The sequence below is a fragment of the Saimiri boliviensis genome, chromosome X (genome assembly GCF_048565385.1).
Source record: "Saimiri boliviensis isolate mSaiBol1 chromosome X, mSaiBol1.pri, whole genome shotgun sequence".
Taxonomy (NCBI): Eukaryota; Metazoa; Chordata; class Mammalia; order Primates; family Cebidae; genus Saimiri; species Saimiri boliviensis.
Window position 1 is genome coordinate 34556800 of NC_133470.1, and position 22404 is coordinate 34579203.

Genomic DNA, 22404 nt, shown 5'->3' on the forward strand with positions numbered 1-22404 from the left:
TGAATCCGTGATTTTAGAGGGGGCAGTTTCCAATGGTGATTGTGAGGGCAATGGCCCTTCAAGGAGTAACTGACTGGGATAGCCAGAGACTTCCTCATTGCCTCTCATCTGGAAATGGCTTGTGAGGCCAGGGAGTTGGCTGGCGGCCTCCGAGGCTTGTTGAATTCCCAGCCTGATGCTGGGGCCTGGGGTGGAGCTGCAGTCTCTGGCTGAGGTGCGGGAGGCTTTATTCCGGATAGCAAAGGTCTGAAGTCAGACGGCGGCGGTCACAGGGGTGGGTGAAGAGGGGGCACACTGGCTGGTATGAACTTAACGGAACAGGGGCTTTACATAGACGTTGAGGAGTGAAGGAGAAACCATCCTGAAAAATGCAAAAAAGAAATGATGGCCTGCTGGATTGCATTTCTTACTTCTTTATACCCTCCCTCATTATGAAAGAGGACTTGAGGCAGGCATTCGTAGCTAGTGCTGTGAATATATCTTTCTGGCCTCTCTTCCGGGCACTGGTAAAATAAGTCATGAGATTACATAAAACCTATGATCTGGCCTAAGACGGGCAATTCAAGAAGTGTTTAATGGTTGTTAATTATTGATGAATCTGCTTAATTATAAATGTATTTCATTTAAAACAGGATTAACAATCTCATTTTTAAATTAAATACCTATTCATTATAACGACCCTATATTGCATAGAACACCAAAGAACTATCAGTGACTGAATATATGTTTTAAGAAGTATAGAAATAATTCTGTCCCAAGCAATGGCCTCTAAAGCACAGGCAATCCTTTACAAAACATCCTGCTCTGTGCTAAGTTTAAAAAAGATGTCATCAAGAGCAGAAAATCAAACACCGTATATTCTCACTCATAGGTGGGTGTTGAACAATCAGAACACATGGACATAGGGAGGGGAGCACTACACACTGGGGTCCGTTGGGGGGAAATGGGGGAGGGGCGGGGGGTGGGGATGTGGGAAGAGATAGCATGGGGAGAAATGACAGATGCAGGTGAGGGGACGGAAGGCAGCAAACCACACTGCCATGTGTGTACCTATGCAACAATCTTGCATGTTCATCACATGTACCCCAAAACCTAAAATGCAATTTTAAAAAAAAAGGTGTCACATCAGGTGTTGTAGCCATCTGTCCCCTTGCCTGTGATTGTCCACATTTTAGGTTGTCACCTGGTCCTTGGGTCCTTGGGGGCCACAGTCTGCTGCCTGCTGGTGGTTCACAGAGGTTGGTCAGAGGCTGCCCAGCCAGTTTCAAAAATGGGAGCTGAGGGCCTGGTTTCAGATCCCAGTTTGCCACTTTTTGGCCATGTGATGATACTGGACTTTCATTTCCTCCCTCCGAGCAGATCTCTTCATGTGTAAATGGGGTAATAAGAGTTCCTCCATATGTGTATTTTTCTGAGATTGAGCCCAGTTGGGGCTGTAAACTGCTGCTCCACACAGTGCATGCACAGGGTCGCCCTTAATAAACAGCTGCATCTGTCTCCTTCCCTAACAGCAGACTCACAGGTGGGCTTCCCCAAGGTGCAGTGGGCCTGGTTGTCAGGTGACCACTGGGCATGTGGGCCACTGGCTGTGAGAATCACATCCTGCTAAGCCCTGTAGAGAGACAGGAGTGTGCCCAGCAGCAGAAGACAGGAACAGAGGGACGAGTCAAACAATCCCCACTCCGGTGTCCCCTCTGCACCTCCTGCCTGATGACTTGGTCTCTCTCTCTGCTTCTGTCTAAGAAGGACCTAGCGTTGCCTTTGGCTAATTCAGAGGAGTGTCCTGAGAAGGAAGGAAACAGTATTGGAGTTGTCCTTTGGGCCATTTGGGAGATGTTCTTGTTTGAATCCCAGAAGCCTTTCTTGCCACCTCATGTCCAGTGAACCTCATATTCCCAGGGAACTCGTTGTCAAGATGCCCATGCCACCACTGCGTGATTCCTTATGGAGAGCTGCAGAGCATTTCCAGCCTTAGCCCAGGTCGTCACTTTCTCTCCTGTGCATCTGAGCAGCAAGCAGGCCTCTCTCCAGCAGCTGCAGGTGGGGAGTCTCCTTCAGCTGATCCCTTCATGGCAACAGCAGAGCCCCCTCCGCTTGCCAAAGTGAAACATCTTTGTGTTCAGGGTATGGGTTTCTGCTAGTCCAGTGTCCTCCAGTCAGAAGTGGTGCCTCTAGGATGGGTAATGGCCGGGAACTGATCTTTTTCCTCAGATCTTGACATGTTGGCTAAGTAGCTGTCTGGTGTTTAAAAGCTGTTGATGTTGCTCATGGCTGTGGGTTATGGTAGAACTAGACATAATGTCCTGGATACTTCGCTGGAATGCACCTCTGAAGAGGAAGGAGAAGCCATAGTAAGTGGGTGGCCCTTGGCGAGTGAGTCCCTCTGTGTAGTCAGGTGATCACCTTACAGTTTATGTAGTTGTCAACGCTAACAGTCACTGTGACCCTGTAAGGACTCGGGCTTCTGGGCTCTTTCAGACTCTGTTTCATGTCTGAGGTGGAGTTTGGAGATTGATCTTAAATGAGCCCCTGTTGTAAGCCTTCTGCAGAGTCAAGGGATATGGCAGAGTCAGCAAGAGTGACTGCCATCCCTCTAAGAATTGTGCTCGGCTGTGCTTGTGGGTTTCACAGGAAACATGGGGTCCACAGCCCTCATAGCATCAGACTAATGCAGGACTCTGCCAGATCCCCCTTTCACACATACATGGAATGCTACACTCAGGGGACGTGGGGAGGCAGAGAGAATTGCTGCCGTTGGGAAGGTGTGAGCCCACCCATGGTTAGGTCTTGTGTTCATCTAACAAGCGGGAGGGAAAGGTGAGGAAGGAGTCCCTCTGGCCTCTGCCCTGCGAACAGGACAGCATTGGCAGCCAGTACCCTATTGGAATTGGGAAAACTAAAACCAGAGTGGGCAAGGACAGAGGCTGGGGTGACTGTGGCTGCCACCCAGGTCACTGATCACAAGCAGTGTCAGGGTAGGCCTGTGCCAGACTCCGGTGAAGACTGCAGAAAACATCGTGTGTGAGGAAAAATGAGCACCAGAGTTGAGCCTGCGGGCAGGAGACTTGGAGGGTAAAGGCAACATGGTGTTGGTTTTAACACAAAAGCCTAATTATCAGGCTGGCCTCCCACCTAGAGTATCTTTTGGGAAGCAAAACATTTTGAAGACCCAGTTCTCCTGTTCCCTTTATGTGATGGATCCTACATGATGTAGCCTATGGTAGATGGCCTGACTCCTTAGAGAGTGCCTCTGTTACTCCCAAAATAGGACTCTAGAAAGAGAGGTACTTCTATGAACATCCGATACATCATTTTCCTAATGCTAAGATTACCAAGTGGCAGCTCACATACCCAATCTGGATAGCAGATGGGATCATTAGGACTACCATTATGTTCTTAAGGAAAATTATTTTGTTGCCAACATGTAAAACTCTACATCTTTCATCTGAAAATCTCAATTTCTGGCTTTCCTTAGAAAATCAAAATGTCCTGGTATATATTTGGCCATAGTTAAATAGACATAATTAGCTGCTACCACAGATATCTAGTTTTATACATTCCTCGTGATGGCAGTGATGGCCCAACTGGAGTGGCTGCTGCCATCACACCAGCTGCAGCAGAGAGTCATGGCCATGGCTGCACACTTTGTGGAGCTGGTGGGAGCTGGGGACAACTGGGAGCCCTGTCCCTTTCAAATTGGTGTGGCAGTAGCTCCCCAGGTTTATTGCAGCTGCCCAAGTGGTGGTTGCGGACCCAGGCCTCCCTCTCCATGGAGCAGGCAGGAGTTCTGCCCTCCCAGACACATCTGTAGCCACCTAAATTGCGGATGTGGACCCAGGCATCCCTACCCTCTTTTGGAAATATCTGCTCCCACTGCTTGGCTTCTTCCTGCTGTCAGCACCCACTCAAATCTCAAAGCAAAGACAGGGCTGATCCCAAGCGCTGTCACAGCCAGGCCAGGTGTATACATGCTTTGGGCAATGCTGACACACCAGTCCCCTGCTGCCTTAGCCCCCTCCAGACTTTGAGCTCCAACAAGCATAGGAAGGAAGCTCAGTGCTGGCCTGCAGACGTCCCCAGACAACCTGTGTGCCATAAATGGCAGCAGGAGGCAGACAGGTTCCCGGGTGGAAGGTCCACAGTTAGGCCCCACCTTCAGGCCAGAAAGGACCTGAAGGCTGGAGACTAGGCTGCCAGTCCCACAGACTAGAGTAGGAATTTGTGGTGCTTTATCTGGGCCCACCCATGGCCACCCATGAACCATTCAGCATGTACTTCCTCCCCTCTGAGGCCCATAAAAGCCAGAGGACTCAGCCAGAACTGAGCAAATGTTGTGACCACCAGCTGCAGAGAGGAGCTACCAACCCCTGGTCCTCCTCTCTGTGAGAGCCAGGAAGATGACAGGATTACCTGCCTACCAAGAGGAGCTTCCCACTCCAGGGTCTCCTCTCTGCTAGGAGCTGAACAATCTTCAGGACACCCTTGCTGCAGAAAGGAGCAGGCCCCTGTGGGAGACTGAGCTGTTCTATTGCTAAGTAAAGCTCTTCTTCATCTTGCTCAACCTCCACTTGTCTGTGTACCTCATTCTTCCTGGTCACGTACAAGAACTTGGGACCCATAAAATGGTGGGGCTAAATGAGCTTTAACACAAACCGGGTTAAAACATACCCCTTGCTTGCCACGTTGTAGGCAAAAAGGAGAGAAAAGTTTTGGCTTTTTGGGGAGCACAGACCTGGGAACTCCTTAAGCCAGGGCTGTCACTGCCTCTTTGGGACTCTGCGGTTCCTGGCATCTTCAAAATTCTGAGTGCCACCATGATCCCCAGTGCCAGATGTGGAAGATGCTTGTCATGTGCCTGGTCCAACAACGCCTCACAGAGAGCTGGCACCTGTTCTGGCACCTGGAGCTGCCCACCCACCCTGCTTCACCAGCTGGCATGTCTGACTGTGTGCAGTGGCCAAACCCCATGCTCGCTCACACACCCCTTGCTGTTCCACACCTGACTCACCTTGGCAGGTGTGGAACCCAGGCTGGTAGCATAAGCCAAGCACAGCCTACCAGCCTGAGTGGACAAAATGAGCCCAGCAGGCCCGAGCAAAACTCAAAGTTGCTACCAGCCACAGAGATTTCTGACCAGAAAAACACTATCCTAAAGATCCCATAACACTAATTCTTCCCTATTGTATCCAATTGCTGACTCATCCCACTCCTTAAAGTATATGCCTGGCTCCCATAGATGAGTTCATTATTCTCACTGCAATTTACATCTCCAAGTCTAATGTTCAGAAGGATTCCTTCTCGAATAGTATAGTGCAGTGCAGCACTCCTCAGACTATTTTTGGTGTAAAGCCAGTATTTTATATTTTTCATGTTCTATTTAATTGAGAGATTATATGTGGTCCTATTGTGCATGACTAGTGTATGGCTCACCACTGAATCATCACTGGAGTTTAACAACACCCAGACTGGTATACACCTTGTCCAATAAGATGACCTCACTCACTTAAATGTGTGGCAAAGCCAGAGTTCTATAAAGGATCCTGAATGGTGATATTCAATTCCTGTACCTGTTGCAGCCAATCAGTAATAAAAAGTTTGTAGGCATACACTGTTCCTAAAATCACAGTTTGTATAACACTGGAATAGTGAATTTATTGTATTCTATTATTTTAGAAGTATGATTTTAAATGTAAGGAAGGGCAATAAATAGAATCTGCATTTGGCATTTTCTTAATGTACATCTTCTTCTGGGAAAAAGAAGCTCATGTGTTCAATGCCAAGATGTTGGGGTCTCTTGGGTTTCTAGGAAGGCACCCAAAATAACTCATGAGGTCTCTTGATAGTGAGTCTTGACAACACTCTCATTTAACAACTCAGTCTCCAGAACTTTAACTTGTGTTTTATTTGGGGAAGGCCAGACAGGTTGGGAGAAAAGGGTAGATTTTATAGTACAGGTCCTTAGACTTTGCAAACCTACTTTTTTTTCCACTGAACACTGTGTTAAACTGTGTTGTGAACACAAATATTTCTCAGCTAAGGTGTTCTGGAAATTCTGACTCTGTCCACTGACATCGTCTTAAATGTTGTTGTGATGAGCCCCTGTCCAAAAGTCAATTTTCTGAAAATTTTTATGGGTACATAGTAAGTGTATATATTTATGGGTTACATAGAAATGGGAAGAGTTCCCTCGTCCCCCTTACAGGGTGTGCGATGGGGGTATGGCTCGCTTCTTCGGTGCCCTGCTGCTCAAACCCCTAGGGGGAGCATGCAGACCAGAAGATTGTGGGGCTCTAACCCCAGGGCAGTGTCTAAAGGTAGATGTTTACAGATGAAGCCCCAGTGGGCATGTGTTACAGTACACTTTTTCAGTTTAGCCATCTGTAGGTAGCTTGTGTTAGTCAGCTCAATTAGATCCCCTGCCTTATCGCAAGGACAGAGGGCTTTCTGTATCCCAGGGTTTCTTGCCTTGGTATACTGGAAGAATCAGATCACACATGGGCTTGGAGAATGAGTGCAAGGTTTTACTGAGTGAAAGTAGCTCTCAGCATATAGGGAAGTCAAAAGGGAGATGGAGTGAGAAGGTGGTTTTCCCCTAGAGCCAGACCCACTCAGTGGCTGGGCTCTCCGCTGACCGCCCAAGCCAAACTCCTGATTGTTCTGCCAGTCAATGGCCTGCCAACTTGCCAGCATCTGCCAGTGCCTGTCTGTGTGCTCTGCTGGCATGCTCCTCTTGATGTCTAGCTGTTTGTGTCTCTGCCTACAAGGGTCTTGGGATTTTTATAAGCACAGGGTGGGGGTGCGGCAGGCCAAGATGGTCTTGGGAAATGCAACATTTGGACAAGAAAAAATGCCTATCCTCACCTAGGTCTGTGGTCACAGGTCCAGAGGTGGAGCCCTAGCCAAGGACCACACCCTCCCCTACCCAGCACTTTCCTGCCCTCCTCTTGTATCAACATGAGATATTTTGATATAGGTCTTCATTACATAATCATCACATCAGGGTAAATGGGGTATCTAGGACCTCAAGCATTTATCCTTTGTGTTGCAAACAATCCAGTTATACTTTCTTAATTATTTTAAAATGTACAATTAAATTATTTTTGACTATAGTCACTCCGTTGTGCTAGCATAGAAAAAATAGAAAGAATTGATGTCTTTTTCATTCTTTCTATTTTTTGTACCCATTAACTCTCCCAACTTCTCGTCCAGTACCCTACTACCCTTCCTAGCCTCTAGTAAACATCCTTCTACTCTCTGTCCCCATGAGTTCAATTATTTCAATTTTTAGCTCCCTCAAATAAGTGAGAACATGTGAAGTTTGTCTTTCTATGCCTGGCCTATTTCACTTAATATAATGACCTCCAGTTCCTTCCATATTGTTGCAAATGTTAGGATCTCATTCTTTATGGCTTGGTAATACTTCACTGTGTATTTTTGTCCATCTTTTGATGGATATATAGGCTGCTTTTAAATCTTGTCTATTGTAAATGATGCTACAATAAACATGGGAGCATAGATACCTCTTGGATATACTGATTTCCCTTCTTTTGGTTATATACCTAGCAGTGGGATTGTTGGATCATATAGTAGGTCTATTTTGAGTTTTTTGAGGAACCTTCAAACTGTTCTCTAGAGTGGTTGTACTAATTTATATTCACACCAACAGTGTACAAATATCCCTTTTCTCCAAATTCTCACCAGCATTTGTTACTGCTTTTCTTTTGGGTATAAGCCATTTTAACTGGAGTGAGATGACATCTCATTGTAGTTTTGATTTGTATTTCTCTGATGATCACTAATGTTTAGCACCTTTTCATATGCCTGTTTGCCATTTGTATGTCTTCTTTTGAGAAATGTCTATTGAGATATTCTACCTGTTTTTAAATCAGATTATTAGATTTTTTTCCTATAGAGGTATTTGAACTCCTTATATAGTCTGGTTATTAATCCCCTGTCAGATCAATAGTTTGCAAATCTTTTCTCCCACTCTATACGTTTCTCTTCACTTTGTTGATTGTTTTATTTGCTATGCAGGAGCTTTTTAACTTGATGTGTTCCTGTTTGTCCCTGTTTGCTTTGGTTGCCTGTACTTGTGGGGTATTATTCAAGAAATCTTTGCCCAGTCAAATGTCCTAAGAGAGTTTCCCCAATATTTTCTTTTGGTAGTTTCACAGTTTGAGATCTTAGATTTAAATAGTACAATCACATGGAGAACAGTTTGGAGGTTCCTCAAAAGCTCAAAATAGAGCTACCATACGATCCAGCAATCCCACTCCTAAGTATATACTCAAAAGAAAGGAAATCAGTATATTCAAGAAATATCTGCATTCCCATGTTTATTGCAGCACTATTAACAATAGACAAGATTTGGAAGCAACATAAATGTCCATCAACAGATGAAGGGATTTTTTAAAAATGTGGTACATATACATAATGGATTGCTACCAAGCTATAAAGAAGAACGAGATTCTGTCATTTTCAACAACATGCATGAACTGAAGGTTGTTGTGTTAAGTCAAATAAGCCAGACACAGAAAGAAAAAAAAACTTGCATGTTCTCACTTACTTGTGGGAGCTGAGAATTGAAAGAATTAAACTCATGGAGATAAAGTAGAAAGATGGTTACCAGAGGCTGTGAAGGGTAGTGAGATGCTGGGGGGAAGTAAAGAAGATTAATGGGTACAAAAATAGAAAGAATGAATAAGACATAGTATTTCTTAATACAACGGAGTGACTATAGTAAAAATAATGATTTAATTGTGCATTTAAAATAATGAAGACAGTACAATTGTATTGTTTGTAACACAAAGGATAATTGCTTGAGGCTATGGATACCCCATTTACCCTGATGTGACCTTTATACATTGCAAGCCTGCATCAAAATATCTCTGTAACCCATAAATATATACACCTATTATGTTTCCATAAAAATTACAAATAAAAAATTCTAAAACTCAGCCCTTAAAAGATCTACAGGGGAGACAGAATTTGTAGGTTGATCTCCCCAAATTCATCAAGTTTGGGAAGGACCTTAGACTTTCTACATATCTACATTAGCAAAACCAAACCAATCCTATAGAAATGCCAAATATTAATAGAACAAAAATCAATACTCTTCAGAGGGAGATAACAGAACTCAGAGTCTTTACACCGTATGATCCCCATTGTCCAATATACAATAAAAAAAATCAACATGCAAAAAAAGAAAATATCACCTATTGTTGTAAAAAGAAATCAGTAGAAACAGACCCCAAAATGCCCAGTTGTTAAATTTAATAGAAAAAAGACTAAATCAATTATTATATGGTCAAAGAACAAACAAAATATGTTCAAAGAATGAAAGGAAAATATGATCTTTATGAATATGCATAGTGAATTTCAGCAGAGAAAAGAGAACTATAAAAATAACCACATGGAAATTTTAGAACTTAAAAAATCACAGTAACTGAAATTAATTACACACTAGATGGGCTCACATTCATTTGGAGATGGCTAGAGTCAAGTGAACTTGAAGACAGATAAAAAGCAATCATCCAATCTGAAAAAATAGAATAAAACATATAGCTCTAAAGCTTTTTAAGGTATTGTATTGACTTACCTTCCATGATTTTTTTAACATAAGAAAGTATGTTATGTTAATGTCTACTACAGATAAACATTACTCTGTGTTATATACTTAGCTATAATTAATGTAAAATTTAAGCTGGACTCATGATTTTTATTCTCCAGGACCCCACCTTTGGGGTCCCCTGCTGCAGCTAAAAGGGACCTGGCAATGGTAATATAAATGGATAATCATCTTGGGGGAAGTAATCTTAACAAAAATTTCACTTTCTTCAACTAAAGATTCAGCATAGTACAAGAACTGAGAAAACCTCCTCACTCGTTCTATAATGTCCAGCTGAGTAATCACATACTGTTACACATTTGTCTTCTAAAAGTCATACATACACAGTACAGTGCTATGATCAGATACCTGGACTATGGTGGAGTGTCCTGATTTAGCTATTGACTCTAGCACTTACTAACTGGGTGACTGTGGGCAGACTACTTAGTCTATTCATTTGTAATATGGGGATAATAATAGTACATACCTAATAAATTTGGAGAATTATTGGAGATTATATATGTAAAGCCCTTCCAACAGTACCTAGCACATATGTGTTCATTGCTATCATTACATTTTTTCCCATGTTTTTTGAGAATAGAGTTTTTCAGGGATAGAAGAATATTAAAAGAGTTAATCATCTTTAAAACACTGGTGTAAGAAGTATCTCATGTCAAAAATCTTTTTAAATGTGCTTTAGATGAAACCTGTTACCTTTCCCCTGTGATAACAGAGACATTCCTTTTTGAAAGCTCAACTTTAAAGATACTGCCTTCTTCTTGGAATAGCTGTCTACTACAGATAAACATTACTCTGTGCTACTGGGTGTGTCCAATGTGTAAATAGATTGTGGGAATATGAAAGGCTGGTTTTTCAAGTTCCTGCTCCAAGCACTTCACAAGGGTCAAATAGTCCAACATTCTATAGTTGGTGTGTCTAAGAGAAAAATAAGCCCACAAAAACATTTACCCTTCAGATTAAGGTAAGACTAATGTGTTTAGGGATCTCCAGTGTGATACCTGATTTCTTGATTTCTGTATTTTGTGTGTGTGTTGGCGGGGGGTGGATAGTGAGACTTGCTGGTCAGGAAAAAAACAGCTCCTTCTACCATTTGATATTGGATTTTACAATAAAAAAAGAAAGGGAGAAACATGTACAGAAGGGACATTTTGACCATTGGTCACTATGAGTTTAATGGATTGAGGAGGGAATTATAAGTATCTTTTTGTATTACACTTGATCTGATCTATGAAATGAAGCATTGCACTAGGTTCTGCTGAAGAGTGAGTGCCTCCAGGAACGAATATGCATTCTAGAGACATTAAAAAATCAAATTAACAGCAGAAATGTTGCATTGTTTTGCTATAAGTCTCTCACACCTGTGTATATAAACCTCTCATATCTCCATATAACATAGATGGTCCTCTTGCTCTGAATTTCTTTTATCTATTTATTTCCGATGTTTCGTTTGGAATTATTGAATTGTTATAATATTCAGTTCCATTTTTCACATGGACAGATATTCAGTATGGATATAAATTCAGTAAAAGGATTGCTAAAGTCTGAAAACCCTGGAATAATTTCCACATGAATATGGTATTTTAACAGCCTACAGAAATGAGATATTAACTGTGAATATGAATATACTCTGAAAATATGCATCAGGGTTTAAAATTTTTCTCTTTAATATAGATTGTTTTAATTACCAATGCTATCTTCCTTATTTAAATGAAAAATGTATTTTTGCAACTATTAATATATAACTCCTGCTTTCTCCAAGTATGTGCATGTGCTTGGAGAAAAGCACATACTTGGAGAAAATAGGAGTTATGTATTTATGGCATCCAAAATAGTATACAATACTGTTTACATGTAATAATGCATTTAGCAATATGCCTTAAATACTAGCCTCCTTAAAACATATTTTAAACACAGGAATTAAGTATTTAATTTTTTCATTGTATAATAAGTTGCTTATATGTTATTTGGACAACAGCTTACACACAGTGTTACAATTCATACCCTATGTCTTAAATGCATGAAACCATTTGATTGGACTCTAGTGAAATCCTTAAATTGGTCCTTGCATTCCTCGATATATGTATGTACATACCCACATATACGTGCATATTTACATGTGGGCAACTAATATCTGACAAAATATGAGAAAATGTCTTACTGGTCTTTTAATTGTTGAATCATATTTTTTTCTATGTGTTCATGATTTCCTGAAATTGTTTGCTATTTTAAGTTTGGAGATTAGCTATGTTATCCTTCTATTTATTCAGATTTGTTAAAGTCTTCTAATAGGTTTAGTAAATAAAATTATTGGATTTTTATTGAAACTACTTCCTTATAATTATTTAGTATGTTAAGGGAAGGAAAAGGAAATGCAGCTTTAATATGTAAAATGAGCAGTTTGTTTTACTTAAGCTCTATTATATGATGATATATCTTATGACTATTTTGCCAGCCTACGTAAGCACTTAGCCAATCATCTTTAATACATTCTACTTAGAATCTACTTGTAAATATGTTTTGCACATTCGTATCTTACTTGTCTGTGCTTTCTCACCCTCTTTCTCTCTCACCCCTCTATATACATTCACACATTTTTCATGATTTCACAGAACTTCTTTCCAACCTAGTTCCATTCCTGGTTATCTCTTTCTGTGGGGAGTATCATTATTTCCTTTGACCTCTGTTTCTCTACATCCTCCATCATCCCTAGCCCATGGACTTTTGATTTTACTGAAGACAGAAAAAGAGCAGATGGTGCTTCTATTACTTGCACAGTTAGCAACTGCAGTGGCTACATTAAGTTCTGGAAGATCATCTAAAATGGGAAGGAGCTCTTGGAGGAACAAAATATAATAAATATGTAGTGTACTAAGATAGAAAATTTACTTGATCTGGTCTCTCCTTTTAACAAAAACATTTCTCTAAGAAGTGATTAATAAAACATGCCCTACTGCCTCACTTTCTCTTTTAAAATCTTTTTTTCAAATTCCCCTGTGACATAAAATCAATCTTGATCGCTTTATTAACACTGTACTTCCAAGGGTCACTTGTAGTGCTGCTAGGAAATCGAAATGAATTCATTTATTTATTCATTCATTCATCCATTCAATAAATATTTATTTAGTGACAGCTATGCATCAGACATTGCTGAGCACTGAAGTTACAGTAGGGAACATTTAAGTAAGCCTTTATGTATCTCCAGTCTAGTTAGGAAGGGTGTTAATTACCCGAATAATTCATTACAATTGTGATAAGGGCTGTAAGGAATATTTTTCCAAATTCTCATTTTATTCATTCCCTTGGCTATATGTGACACACCTAATCAATTCCTACTTCTTAAATTTTCTCTTTCCTTGTTGTCCATGACTCCACACTATTTATTCAACTACTTTTCTACTACTTTCCCTCTTGCCTATTTCTTCTTTTCTCTTCCTTAAGTTTGGATTTCCCTCAAAGGTTTAGCATTTATTTAGCCTATATCCTATTACATTTTTTCTTTCTCTGTAACTTATTTATTTATTTATGTTTTGAGACAGAGTCTCACTCTGTTGCCAGGCTGAAATACAGTGGCTCGATCTTGGCTCACTGCAACCTCTGCCTCCCAGGTTCAAGTGATTCCCCTGCCTCAGCCTCTTGAGTAGCTGGGACTACAGGTGCCTGCCACCATGCCCAGCTAATTTTTGTATTTTTAGTGGAGGCGGGGTTTCAACATGTTGGCCAGGATGGTCTGGGTCTCTTGACCTCGTGACCCACCACATCAGCCTCCCAAAGTGCTGGGATTACATGTGTGAGCCACCACGCCCAGCCCTCTGCAACATCTTATCAACCCTTAGTTTTAAATATCCCCTCTAAGAGGACACCTCCAAGACATCCATTTCCACATCTTATCTTTCCATCTGCTAAACATTTTCCCACTTGTATGTCCAAGGGTTACACGACATTCATCATGATTGTAGCCAAACTCACAGCCCTTATGTCAAACCACTTCCACTTTCATTTCATCTGTTTCTGTGAATGGCATTAATGATCTCCTGGTTCTCACATTTGAAACCTTGGAGTCAATTTTGCTTCTAGCTTTTCCTTTGCTCTCAATATCTGAACCACTACCAAATCCATTCATTTCTTTAATTATAAGGTATCTAGCAGCCATCCTCTCTCATCTCCCTTTTCTGTTATTTTTTCTTTAGTTCTCTATTTTCTCATCTTTTTTTCCCTCAGTCTATCAGCTACCTATAATTCAAGGTATTTGTCAGGCCCCATCTCCATCAGGAAGTCCACACTTCATGGATATCTTCTTTTTCTAAGCCCCAGAATCCTGGGGGTAGTGAAAAGAACATAGCCAAACAGCCAGGTTAAGTTCTGATTCTACCATTCACTGCCTCCTGTGCATTCTCTGTGACCCAGTTTCCTCAGACACATCCTATCTCATACACCAGTCACAAGAACAAATATGGTCATGGAGATGAAATCATGTTGAACTATGAAGCACTATATAGATATTAAAGTAAGAATTATTGCTGGAAGAATAACTCAGGAGCAGAGGCCAAAGCCCCAGGTATTAACTATTGAAATAATATTGTGCAAGGGTTGAGAATGTTGACTCTGCAGTCAGATGACCTGAGTTTGATGCTACTTATCAGCTGTATGAAATTGGGAAAACTTAGCTGGCTTTCCTGTTCCTGAGTTTTCTCATTGTAAATTGGGATAACAATAGTTTCTACTGATATCAGTGTTGTAGGATTAGAAGGGTTAGTAGAGGTAAAATACTTAAAATAGTGCCTAGCATATAGTAAGTGCTCTGCAAATGTGGAAGAGGTGGTGGGGGCCAGTGAGGCTGAGTGTGGTTATGAGGTGAGAGCCAGGTACTAAAACTGGGCTACCAGATGAGGTTTAGGTGCAGCAAGGATGCAAGCACAGAGCTACAGACTGGACACCTGTACTGAGATGAATACCTCATGATCCAGATTTTTTAAAAAATCGTCTTGCCATCTGGGGCAGAACTGAGCAAATGATGGAGGCATGAACATTCTCATTGACCATTCAGGGCACAAAAATCGGAATAACAGTCTTTCAGATACATTTTATTTTTGATAAAGAAGAATAAATGTTAGCTTGCCCTTTTGTATTGTGAAATATGTCAGTATATCATGGAATCAAAATGTCAGTATCCAAATAAATGTCCAAATGTTGAGAAAGCTGACTCAACTGTCCTCTATATTCCAGAAATCCCTCTCTTTAACAAGCATATGCTTATAGCATTTCAGAGGACAAGGGGCCTTAGTAATACCATTCCTCACAATGTATAGGATTATTGCCCAGAGTATGTATTTTTACTTGGAGATTAGTTTGTTTGATTGTTTCATGTTAGAAAGAAAAATAATAATAATATTTAGAATATTCTAAGAGTTGTTCTAAGTGCCTTAAATTTTTAAACTCATTTAATCTTCACAAGAACCTCATGAGATAAATGCCATCATCATCATCATCAACATCATTACCACCACCATTTACATAAGAATAAACTTAGGATCATAGAGGTTAATTGGTAATTGGACCAGGTTTCAAATCCAAGCAGCCCAGCACTGGAACCAGTTTTCTCAGTCACTGAGTGCTAACATCTCAGCAAACTCTGTGTTCTACAATCTGGTTAAGAAGGCATGCTCTAGAGCCCTAGACTGCTGTTACATGTTGCATCTCCTTTTTTTTGAGAAGTGATAATAAATGTTTGATAATTTTTCATAATCGATAAACATTAATTACATAAGATTTACACTAAGTAATCCAATGTCCAGTAATGCTGTGCAAGGAGAGTCTGATTTTTCTCATCCATTATTCTGTATTTGAGCATAAAACCCCTCAAATACTGATGCTATTTCCTAGAGAGTGTATTATACTGCTTTGACCTGTACTTAACTGATGTTGTTACCCATGTACTTAACTGCTGCTGCTACCCATGGGGATATTTTCTGGGATATGTGTGAGTTTCCATCCTTGTCTTTGCTAACTATTTCAAAAGTTCAGGTTCAATTTTTGAAGTTGCTGAGTTTGTTTTGTATTTCCTGTTTTAACTACTTCTTGTTCATTTAAATGTTCTCTCACCGTAGTTTACTGGAGTTTGGTTTTTTTAACTTTTCTCTATGCATTATCAGCTACAAAAATGACTTAATGGGCTTTTACTTCATTTTCTTCTTCACTGAATAAGAATATTAAAATCAAATTTACCTTCACTGAACACTTAATAACTTTTTTCATTTCCAAGAAGGCTCAGTGTCATTTGTAACTCTTGTTAAAGTTTAATTTAGCAGTTTCCAATTTTTGTAACAGTTGACTTATCCAGGCTAATTTGATTTAATCTTTCTAACAGAATGCCAGGAAACACTCTGTTCCTACAATAAGAATATGTCTGATTCATTTAAATGAATAAGAATACATCTGGTTCATGTAAATAGGCTTCAGTAGAATTTTCATTTTGGTGTTGTGCAGTCAAAAAATATTTCCAATAGAGTTTCAGGACTTGGAGGGAAACCAAGAAAATAAATACAAGAAAACTCTAAGATACACATCATTCTAAAGCAAGTAAAATCCTCAAGACCAAATAATATAATTTAAACAACCATTTAGCATTGACAATGTTTACTAAGAATGGAAGTGGTAGACTTTAGCAGAAAATTTAGTTGAGATAGGGTGGGAGGTGGGGGTGTGCAATAGAGAAATCAAACTTGGAAAGTAACCATCAGATAATGATGTTCTACTCCAAATACTAATATACTGTTATCTGGATTCTAAAAATGAAAGTTCAGCCACAGCCCACTTGGTAAACACAGAACAAGAGTGATAATTTCAAACACATTTACTTAATATAAGTAGCAGAGTATAGGCAAATCCATTAATATATCCCCCTAAGAGCTATTTATGTACAACAATAGCCTTCAGTCTCTGGTGTGAAGTTACATTAAAATCAGTATATGATTAAAATTTTTGAAATTGATTTCATTGTCAAGTGACATTATATCAAAGATCAGTTTTCAAACAAAGCAGTAAGAGCCTATTGTACAATAGGCATGTTTATCAACTTTCAACAGATAATGGTATATCCAAAGATGTCTGTGGCCACAAACATATATTTTTTAAGTTGCATATTTTGACTAGAGCTAAATATGTACTTAAAAAACCATCTTGTGATAAAGAATAATTCCCACTAATTGAGACACCAGCACAGGAAGAATACTATTGATCTTAACTACAAGGAAGTCCTGACAGTAATATGAAAAGAAGTAGATTGAGATGTTCTGTTTGCATTAGCAATATTCAAGAAGGAAGAATTTAACTTGCTTTGAACTACTCACAGCTGCCATCTAATTACTTTTGTTGACTGTTAAGAGTTTGAGCTCCAAACACAGGAAGGTTATTTCTAACTCAGTTATACACAACAATCAAAGAGCTATTGATTTTCTTTCAAGTGAATTCCCATCTAACTCTTATTGTTCTTGTGAATAATAGTCATATGTCTGGCTTTATACTTAAGCACAATAGGATATAACTAAATATTGGTTCAACTCAGACCTACAGAGTAGATTCCTGAACAATGAGAATAACATCTAGTGATAATCTTTCACTGCTTATACTGGGAAAAATATTGAACCTGGGTCAGCAAACATGAAATAAAGGCTCATTACTGTCCTAATAATAATGGCAAAGGCTCACACTTTCTGAGGATTTACCATGACTCAAGAACTATTCAAGTGTTTTCTATGTAACCAAGGCATACAGAGGTTCACTCATGTTTCTCAGAAATTTTAGAGCCAAGATTTAAACCAGAGTTCCTACTCTGTACCAGAGTCACTCTGGTCAGCTTAAGTAAGTTTCAAAGGCATCTTTCTGGGATACTTTTTCCTGATGCACCAATTTTTACCTCTCTCCTTGATTCTCTGGCTCACTCAATCTATGCTGGTATCTGTGAAGCTGTCACTGATCTCACCCCGTCTCCAGCATCTCACTAGTTGGTTTCCTCTCCATGATCTTTTCTTAAGCGGACCCTGCATTCTTTGGGCCCCTCATCATTACTCGAGGCCCCTATATCTACTGGGCCCCTCAGTCCTTCTAGTCCCTCAATCGCCACAAATTTCTCCTCTCCTAGCTTAGCTCCACCTGTTCCTGCTCACAGGAGCCAAGTAGCAGCAGGCCCTCCCTAATCCCATTTCCCTCTCTATCCTCTCCACACTCTGACCACTGCTACAACTTTTATTTCTTTCTATGGTCAGGGTAATCTGCTCTGATGTCATATTCTACATCCTGCCTACACTGTAATATAATAAAACTCTTTCAGTATGTACAAATGTGTACTCTCCAAAGCAGGAGTGCTGGGCATTGGTATAAGATTGACCAATACAAAATTACACACACACCCCTATGTGTTAAATTGTATGTTATGTTATAATAATATTGTAGAATTAAATATACATATATATAATATATATGTACACACAGAACAATACCTCCCTCTGCCTTGGTTTTCCTATCTGTAATACGGGAATAATGAAAGTTTCTAAATCAAAGGATCGATGTTGTAAACCAAAAGGTATCTGAGACAGGTCTCAATCAATTTACAAAGCTTATTTTGCCAAGGTTAAGGATGTGCCTGTGCCACAGCCTCAGGAGGTTCTGATGACATGTGCCCAAGGTGATTGGGGTACAGCTTGGTTTTATACATTTTAGGGAGGCATGAGACATCAATCACTACAGATAAGTTGAACACTGGTTCAATCCAGACAGGTGGGACAACTCTAAGCAGGGATGGGGTTTCTAGTTCATAGGCAGATAAGAGACAAATGGTTGCATTCTTTTGAGATTTTGATAAGTACAATTTATAGGAATTAGTCACTTATGTCTTAGTCTGGCTTAGTGAAAAAATAGGACAAAAGAAGCAATCAGACATGCATTTGTCTCCTGTGATAGAGAAATGGCTTTGAGTTCTCCCTGTCCTTTGTCCACAAGAAATTTCCCTGTGAGAAAATTGTGAGGGAGATATGTAGCTTTTTTATTTTGTAGGTATCTTATTTAGGAATAGAATGGGAGGCAGGTTTTCCCAATGCAGTTCCCTGCTTGACTTTTCCCTTCAGTTTAGTGATTTTGGTGTCCAGAGATTTATTTTCCTTTCACACTGTAAAGATTGAACTGTTCATATATATAAACCAAGAATTCATAACAGGGCCTGAAATTTGTATATAAGTGCAGAGTGTTCACTATCATTGTACCATCAGCCATAAGGAAAAAGCATTAAAGCAGGTATAATAATAGAGCAGGAAATATACATTTAAGTGGAAAATATAGTACAACATGGATAACAGGACATGTGTGAATAATTATCACTTGAATAATGTGAAGCATATAATTATTTTTTGGCTTTGCATTTGATATCTGAGGAATCCCATCATTTCACACAAAAAAAGTGCATGTGGCAAAGAATCTTCCAGGAATTTTGCATTAGAAGTTCCTTTTGATCCTCCTCAAAACCCCATGAAGTTAGTACTATTATTGTCTTCACTCTGCACAAGAAGAAACTGAGGTTCAGAGAGGTTAAGTAACTTAGTTCTGTAACACAGTAAGTGGCAAAGCTGGGATTTGAACTCAGAGCTTCCTGACTCCAAAACCTGACTCTGCGATTCTCCACTTGAGGTATCCATTGGAACCCCACAGGAAGTTAAAAAAAATCCAATCAACACAAACTCAGAAATTCTATTTTTTTTGAAAAGCAGCTTTTATGAGATATAATGTACATATGATACAATTCACCCATGTAAAATGTACAATTCAATGGAAGGTTTTTGTTTTTTGTTTTTTGTTTTGTTTTTTTTTTTTGAGACGGAGTTTCACTCTTGTTACCCAGGCTGGAGTGCAATGGCGCGATCTCGGCTCACCGAAACCTCCGCCTCCTGGGTTCAGGCAATTCTCCTGCCTCAGCCTCCTGAGTAGCTGGGATGTTCTGTTTGCCCAGCTACTTTTTTTTTTCTGTATTTTTAGTAGAAACGGGGTTTCACCATGTTGACCAGGATGGTCTCGATCTCTTGACCTCGTGATCCACCCGCCTCGGCCTCCCAAAGTGCTGGGATTACAGGCTTGAGCCACCGTGCCCGGCCTCAATGGAGGTTTTTTTTAGCCTATTCACAGTGCATTTAACCATCACTGCAATCAAGTTTCAGAACACTTTCGTCTTGGCAGGCATGTCAACAGAATCCCTGGGGTCTTAACCTCAAAGCCACAGACCTTGTAGGAGTCTTGAATGAACTTCAAATGATTTGTGAACTTTTTCTAGGATGCACAGCTTTCACTATCTTCTCTGAAGTGGTAAAAATGTAAGCCAAAAATGTATTGAGGAACTCTAGACCAGCACAGCCTTGAACTTTAAGGTACAAATCACTGGGGGACCTTCTTAAAATTGAGATTCAAATTGAGAAGATCTGGAATGGGCTAGACCTACTATTATTAATTTTAATGATGGGAATATTCACTTTAAGTTAAATATTATATGTCCTAAAATTCCATTCTTCTCTTTAGTAGATCTATGATACAAAATAACTGTACTCAATTATTATTGTTATATTTTTAATGTCATAAGTAAAATATTTGTGGACATTTATTTTCTTGATTGATGCATAATTATCCACAAAATAGCTATGGTTTTGGCTCTTGACCCAAAAAGTCTAAAAATATTTACTAATTGTTCCTTAATAGAAAAAGTTGGGCAACCTCTAATATAGACCATGGGGGAAAGTTACCTTTCAGGAGCAGAAATGTTCATCTTACTCTCCACAGCTCCTTGCTACATATGGCAGGCATGACATTATCAATCAGACCGATAGGAATCCTAAGTATGAGGGGCAGAAAGCTGGTTATATTTATATATAACTCCTCCTCTAGAAGGGAGATCTGGGCAGATGAGGGTCAACTTCAGGTTTAGTTTAAAAATACATCTCCCTAAAACTTCAAGCAACTCTCTTGGGTAATAGCATGGGTGGGTGCCCACAAAAGACCTTCATGCCTTTTCAGTTAGTTCATGTCTCTATGAGCTTGAAAGCAAGATTCTCTAAGAGTAATCTGCAATCCATATAAAGAGCTTGGTTAATTGGAATTGGATGGTGGTTCACCAGACTTACAAGTATCTTCTTACACTCGCCTTCAAGCTACTTACGTTTAAGGTGTTCGTTGATAGCACTGAACTTTCAAGAGCTGTCTGACCATGCATTTCATGTGTACAAAGGCATTTCTGCTTATTTTCCAACACTAACTCACTTTTTGAATCCTGAGAAAATGATCTACACTATGTTAATGCATGAATATGCATGACTTCAAAATTCTCCAAGCTTCAGGTGGTCTCCTGCACCATAAGCCTGGTGGTGCTCTCTATTGTAGAGCATCCTCTCAGATATACGTCTTGAACTGTTTTTTCCTTTTCTCTTCGTCTATAACAACTTTAGATCTCCTAACTAATGGTTCATTTTTCAGCCAATTTTTTTTTTATATGAGCGGTTGCCCATTCTCAAAACCCACCTGCTTCTTCCAACCAATCCCCATTGCTACAAGGCCCGCAACTGTGGTCAGCTTTCAGCATGCTCCAGGGGAACAAGTACAAAGTCTTACCTGGATGGAATTAGATTAAACACCAAAATAATTCCAGGATGTACTAATTTATATTATTAGAAACCTAAAATATTTGGCCAAGGAAGATGTAATATAACACTGGATTAGGCTGAATGTATTGATATGGTGCATTTTTCAGAGATTCTGGATTTAGTGTGATACTTACTGCAGCTGGAGGTGTTAACACTTTACTTGATTGGTTAGTTGAAATCTGAACTTGGCAATGGCCTACATCATTGACTCTGTGTGATAGACTTGATTCCCTCTATTTCCTTAACTGCTCCCTCTATTCTATTAATCATCTCTCTTCAGTCTCTTTGATTATCTCATTGATTCCTCTTGTTCCCAGACCAAACGGAGGATCAGGCTGCTTATTCTCATGGCCCAATAATGGGATTCAGATAAGCTGGGAAATAAGGAAGTTTATTTATGTAACCAAGCACAAGGAGAAGGTCTGAAAAATATCTCCAGACCGACACAAAATTACAAAGTTTTTTGACTTTGTAATTTTGAGTCGGTCTGGAGATATTTTTGACAGAGTATACATACCTCCTACGCTATATGTCTACATGTAAGTGTGCATTCATCTAAAGACATAAGTGATTAATTTCTTTTAATCTATAATTAAGATCTGAGTCCTGAAGACCTTCCTCTGGAGCCTCAGTAAATTTACTTAATCTAAATGGGTCCAGGTGCCAGGGGTGATTACCCTTATCTTGTCTCCTGCTAAGTCATGGAGGTTTGGGGAGTTCCTTCAGACCCCCAGTAAACTTATTTGTGGAGTCTGGGAGTTTCTTCAGACCCCCAGTAAAGCTTGTTTTATCCTAAATGGATCCTGTTAGGAATTCCTGTTATCTTGCCATACTTCAAGGCCCAGGAAAGGCCTGGGCAAAACTCTTGGTGGGCTTTTGTTACCTTCCAGCCTTTAAATAAGGGCACTGGCTCTATCAGTTTTTAATATTTAACTTCACCACTCAGTCAGTGCTGAAACAGTTGTTATGGAGGCCTGTGTCAGTGAGACCTGGCCTACTGTTCTCTGTCCATTCTTTAAATATTGTTGCTCTTCACGATTCTATCTTTGCCCCTTTTGCTTCTCTTCCTGGCAATCTCGCTTGCATGGCATTAGCCACCATCTACCA

The 22404-nt window shown here is 39.9% G+C and overlaps 1 protein-coding gene across 6 annotated transcripts in view; it reads left to right on the top strand.

Moving 5' to 3' along the window:
* The window catches only part of SYTL5 (synaptotagmin like 5), a 221133-nt gene that overhangs the window by 82022 nt on the left and 116707 nt on the right, over window positions 1-22404 (top strand). The window contains exon 1 of one of the 6 annotated variants that reach the window (XM_074391441.1): window positions 10491-10589. The exons of the other annotated variants lie outside the window; for them this stretch is intronic. The gene's annotated coding sequence lies outside the window, so the exon portion shown is untranslated. Of the gene's footprint in view, window positions 1-10490; window positions 10590-22404 lie in introns of those variants that run through there. 6 annotated transcript variants of the gene reach the window in all.